Source organism: Plutella xylostella, chromosome 22 (assembly GCF_932276165.1).
Source record: "Plutella xylostella chromosome 22, ilPluXylo3.1, whole genome shotgun sequence".
Classification (NCBI taxonomy): Eukaryota; Metazoa; Arthropoda; class Insecta; order Lepidoptera; family Plutellidae; genus Plutella; species Plutella xylostella.
The window spans coordinates 12,305,120-12,311,560 of record NC_064002.1 but is presented as its reverse complement, the minus strand read 5'-3'; positions in this window follow the sequence as shown (position 1 = coordinate 12,311,560).

Sequence of the window (6,441 nt, the reverse complement as noted above, 5' to 3'; positions counted from 1 at the left end):
TTAATTTATTTAAAGCCCCTGTTTGCCTGATGTGCGAACGGTGCTAAATCCGCAGAGATTTTGCTGTATTAAGGTGTAAAGGTTCAATAGGTTTGAAGTGTATTTTAGTTCTGTGGCGTAGACTCACGTTTCACTAGATCTAGTAACATATAATTGTTATTGCTGAGAATATTGAGAACATATTCAGAGGATATCTTACATATTTACTCTTGTTGTTCAATGCCAATTGGTCTTTATGGCATGAGTCGTGTACCACTGAGGAAAAAAAAAACGCTACGTTATACTATCGTACCTCGTCAATAAATATGTAAAGGTTGCAAATCGAATATACGAGTAGTTATTGAAATACTGGGCTGTTTAGAAGATACATTTATAATATTTCGTTATAAAAGCTGAGTAATGCAATCAAAAATTCCATTAAAATGCACGGCGACCATTCCGCCCTCACTCCTTATAACTGAGCCACATAAATCGGCGTAAGTGAGCAAACTACGAAATACGGCTCGAAGAAGGGCGATAAATTCGTAATGCGAAAAGGAACAATTTCGTTCGTACCGAGCGGAGCGGAGCGGCGCGGGGCGGAGGGTGCAATAACGTGCATACGTGACCCGCGGAGCTGGGCTGCCACGGACACAGGGGAGCGGCGGAAAGCAGAGGTGCGATAACGGTTTTTTTTGGTTTTATTTGATACAGCTAAGTTCTAAGGGAAAAGCTATGGATATTTAATCTGAAATGAAATAATTAAATTAAACTGAAAGCAGTGTGTGTATGCGGTTGGCGATTATACCGTATCTCTACATTTATTAATGTTATTGTTGTTTTGGTATGGCATATAGTTTAATATTCGTGAAGAGTGCTTAGATAATAAAAAATACAGATGTCGCCCTTTATTTATACTTCAAAAAACGTATTTATATACGAGTAATATATGTAAACGCGTTTCTATTCTCAGTCCCGCAAAACAAATAGCGAAAATACAGGGTGCTATAGTAGAGAGGTGAGAATGCCCCGTGCCGGTCGCGGCGGCGGCGGCGGCGGCGGTGGCGGGGCTCAGGACGCACTTGTCGTGAATAAAATAAATGTGTGTCGAGATGAGCCGTTTGTATTCCCGGGACGGATCACGGTGGCGTGTGCACACACCTAATAGAGGTGGAAGGAAATATACACTCGTATTGTTGTAAAATACTTCTGGGTGAATAACAATGAGATGAAGTTTTAATATACTTATCCAATTCCAATGCGTTGGAAAAAATAATGAAAATAGTCTCTAATTAATGTAGCTTTTTTAAAATACAGCAGAAATATTTTTTTTTTAATTTTAGGTTGGTCTCCATTTAAATCTTCAGTCTAGTTATCTAGGTCCGTGGCACTCCGGTAAATGTTAGTCTAGATCCAGACTAGACTCAGTAGTTCTTAGTTCGTGTGCAGAACGACTGTGGAACTTTATATTGATGAGTTATGTGTGTATGGGGGCTTACATTAGTTGCAGTAACTATGAATTTTAAGCGTCACACGTAACAGAAGTTTGGCATTCGCGACATTTCCTTTATATTGCTTTTGTGTTAAGCTTAAGTGCCAATTTCTTCATAGTCGGTTAGAGCATAACCACGTGTTAGTGGTTGACTTTTGACACATCTGTCAAGAATTTAGTATGGAGATGACATATAAATTGGTCAACCAATACCTGGTTACAATTTATCCGACTATTGTGAATATGGAGCTAAGGCTTATTCAGTCAATCTTAGCCCCGACAAAATTGGGGAATTTTAGTTTAATGTGTTTGTGTATCTGTTTAGTTTTTTGGTAGTAAGTAGGTACTGTTACTAGTTACCGCCTTCCTCCCAGGGTTCATTGATATCATTGAATTCTATTACGCATGGTCTTACTTAATGTACGCTTTCAAAAATCCAGTTGACCATTATACGACCATACGATTGATGCATTTAGGTACCTACCATGAGGTAGAAGAGTAGTACACCTAAATGTATAGGGCAATAAGTAAGTATTTATCTTAATCACAATTATAGTTAACATGGAAAATACATTAATCACGAAAAGTAGAGTAATGAGTGAAGATAACAATAATTAATCGTTTAAATTCATAATTAATTGCTATTGAAACTGTAATACTGCAAGGATTATGTATTCGCACGTTCAATTAAATGTTTTCTTTATTGTCACTAAAGCAACGTTGATTTTTGCACAAAGCGTCATGGAAATCGAGTTATTTGCATGAAAGCTTCACTATTTATGAAAATAATTTACATCCGGTCACTGAGACAAATTCGTTGTTATAAGTTATGTGTATGTTTTTAGTTATGTATATTCACACGTTTTCCATTCTTCAAAAGCTACAGCCGTGCTTCCTTTTAGTCCTGGTAATCTAACAACCTCTTACTTATTTATTTTTTAAGTTTTTAGGATAATTTCATTTCTTTGTACTTCATTTAAGGGTTTTAATGGTCTGTTTTTAAATAAAGTTCTAGAAACGCGTGCTCTGTACCCATAAGTACAGTTCAGTGACAAACACTAGAGCTGGTCTAGGGTAGTTTACCGTGTCAGTCGTTGACCATCCATCCAGTCATCCATATTTACAAACTTTCACGTTTATACACTCACGGGCAATAAAAAAGGTCCACTCACAAAATTCCTACCTCAAACAACCCCATTTTTTTAAACATGTAATCATAAATTTTAACAAAATATGACCGTTTTTAGTTGATAATATGCTGATGCTGTTTAATGTACTTCAATGTTGAAGGAGGCGTCATTAAGCTAGACTTTTTGTTTAGGAGTAATTTTCTTTTTTTCTCAGTGGAACCTTTACATTGCCCGTGATTGTAATATTAGATGTAAAACGTAGCATCGATACCGTGCCCCAGTAATTGAGTCGGTCGGCCGCGCGCCGCGAAGCTGCAACTTAAACACACAGTTTGCGCCAACAACTCCGGCACAAAACCACATTAGCCCCGAATATCCGGGGCCACTTCGCACGCCTCGGAAAATAATGCTATTAAAGCTTAAAATATGCTTTATCAATTTATCGTTGAAATAGCAGCCACATTGTATCGTGCCGCGCGCTGTATGCATGAAATGATTGCAGCTCGCACTACGCTGGTACTGGGCACTAAGCGTTCCGTTCACCGAGACCCCCGCATTAATTGCCTCTTTAGTCTTTTGTCGCCGTAATAGGGTTTTGTTTCGGTCGTTGTTTAGTGGCTGCGAGGGACAGCGCGGGATGAACGGCCAGTAATCAACATGCTGCTCATTGCTGACCGCTTTCGCATCGCTGCAGCATCGCCTGATACATTATTACTTACTCGATGTACCTACCTACTTCCAGTGAAATATTTTGATTTTATTCGGGATATTAGGTTCGGGATATAGGTTCATTAGGATTCCGTAGCCAAAATGGCAAAAACGGAACCCTTATAGTTTCGTCATGTCCGTCTGTCCGTCTATCCGTCTGTCCGTCTGTCACAGCCGATTTACTCGGAAACTATAAGTACTACAGTGATGAAATTTGATAGGAATATGTGTTGTATGAACCGCTACAAAAATATGACACTAAATAGTAAAAAAAAGAATTGGGGGTGGGGCCCCCCATACATGTAACTGAGGGATGAAATTTTTTTTTTCGATGTACGGTGGCCTGCGCCTAAAAGTATACAGGCGGAGTTTTTAAAATAGCGATCTCAAGCTCACATGCTGCTCATGCACATCCACATAAACACCACTGCTATACACATCACACACAACACGTCCCCGGATTTATAACAGATGTAGCCCGTCCCTTCATCATCAGGTAACTATTTTAAAAACTCCGCCTGTATACTTTTAGGCGCAGGCCACCGTACATACCCGTGTGGGGTATCAATGGAAAGGTCTTTTAAAATGATATAAAGTTTTCTAAAAAACATTTTTCTTAAAGTGAACGGTTTTTGAGATATCAGCTCTCAAAGTCGTAAAAAGTATGTCCCCCCCCTCTATTTTTATAACTACAGGGTATAAAAAATAGAGGTGATGCATGCTAATTAACTCTTTCAACGATTTTTGGTTTGATCAAAGTATCTCTTATAGTTTTTGAGATAGGTTGATTTAACTGTAATTTTGCTGCTACGGAACCCTTTGTGCGCGAGCCCGACTCGCACTTGGCCGGTTTTTTTATTATATGTGAATAAATAATTTTATAGGCCTCTATTTCATTAAAGTTCGTATATGAATGTCCACAAAACTTCCTCCCTCTAGGTCTGCGTGAATGCATCAATGTGACATCTCGCCTGTGCTATATTTACTATCGTAACCCGTTTATTTTAGAATCAGATTTAGATCCACACAATACCGTACAAATGGCAGGTATCGAAACGTATGATCTATCGAGATGATAGAGTCGAGAGCACTGTAATATCTCCAGTTTATGTTCGGCCGACAAAAGGAGCAGTCCCGAGCATCTCCGCTAGTTGAGGGGAGCACTTGAAGCGCGTCCGTCAATGTACACTCGAGTTATTGCTTTCGAAACGAGCTCTTCTCAACATCATTACCACTGCTCTCTCCAATGGAACTGTGGCACTACAATTTACAACGCCACGGCATCCAATGCGCATCACACTCTTGCTAGTAAACCTAAACACCTTAGGCGTGCAGCGATGAAAAGTGTGCTATTGGAAAGTGTATCTTCAGTAAGGTTGCCGAGTGCCGATCCTCCAAGTTCGCCGTGAGAGGACGTTGTATGGGCATGCATTATGCAGACATAGTACCTGCTCGATGACTACGGCCGTGCACTACGCACTGCCTATTGTTTGCTGCAAGTGCTAAGTTTAGCACACACTTGATGGAGACAATAGCTTACGAAGTCAACTATTAAACACTCGGCAGCTTGGTTTGATCACTTTTCTTATTTTTCTTGTTAAGCTTGGAAATCAAATAACAAAACTACATTAGTGTACCCCCCCTTCCTCTAGCCTATGATCTGGAAGTAGCGGTTTCTATAAATAAGCAGGAAAAATATATTTTAATTTCTAAGCAAGTATTTGAGCGTCTATTTGGAGCTCCGCTAACTTTGCTCTAACTTCCAAAACGTCAACTTTTATTTACCTTTTCATATCTCTTCAGGAAGTTTTCTTCCATGACTGACGATATCTTAGGAATAAAATATTCATTCTACCCGCCTGTTTCGCGTTTCTTATTTCACTCTATATTATTTGTCGTTGTAAAGACGGAAGTTTTTTTTCTGACGCGAATGATAAAATGGTGGCTATATATGTAGGATGTACCTAGTTACCGTTTACTTATTCAGAAATATTACCTACTACTTACATCTTGATGATGTAGATACCACATAAGCATAAGCGAACGTAAGTAAGTAATCCATATATAACATGAGTTTGTTCAATGTCAAGTTATTTCCGGGCCCGACTAAAATGCTTGCATAGCAGAGTCATGAAAATCTTGCGCTGCTTTTTTTTGGTATATTTTATTATATTTTTAGTTATAATTTATCCTCATATTACTATTCATCTACACGTAATCGCCTACCGACAGACATAGACGTCTCCTAAGAAGTACGGTTAAGCACCACGACACAGTGTCGTCGGCGTTCCTCATCCAGCCACTACCGGCCACTTCTCAAATACACGCACAATTTGTTCCATTCCATTCTGTTCTAAAGAAAATTCTGCTTCATAGTATAAACAAGCCAAACGATCGCAGCATTTCCGAGCGAATGTCGCTGAAATCCGCCTCTGCTCGTATCTGCACTGTCGATCAAAATTCATTGCGCATTAAACGCGCCGCGCCGAGGCACGCACACCAGCGCACATGTAGTGTGTACACACTCACAAATAAAGCTCATCTGCATCAGTTTTGACCATTACAGTTTCTACTCGATTTCGAGGGTCAAGGTTTTTAAAATGAACGATGATCTTATAAGTAGCTTACTGCCGTAGCGGTGACAGACAAATAATTTAGCTTTCGACACCGTGCTCGTAGTGCTTCTCGGTTCACTATTATCATCATAATAAGCCCGTAACAGTCCACTGCTAGAGGTGAACTTCTGTTCTTAAACATCAGTCTGAAACTGGTCATCACTTTTTTTTGTATCATCCTAGAACTTCCATTTAAACTGTCCATTACTTTGTTTAGTAACTTTTCTGTCACTAAACACTTAACTACATGGAACTTCAGAGAAGCGGCGGCGGCGGCGGCGGCGGCGGCGGCGGCTAATGCACTCTCAACTTTGCTTTCTTCTCAAAACAAACTCAACTAGAGAACAACCATTGTGAGCATAGATTTGTCGTGCATCGATGACTGGAAAAATATAGTTATCTGTGAACTATTTACTGCATGTTCACATCACTGCACAGGCATTTCATATGACATCTTTCTTGATATTATAAATCTTTGAAATTAGATCTCGTATTCTTTTTAGCGTTAGTTGGTTAT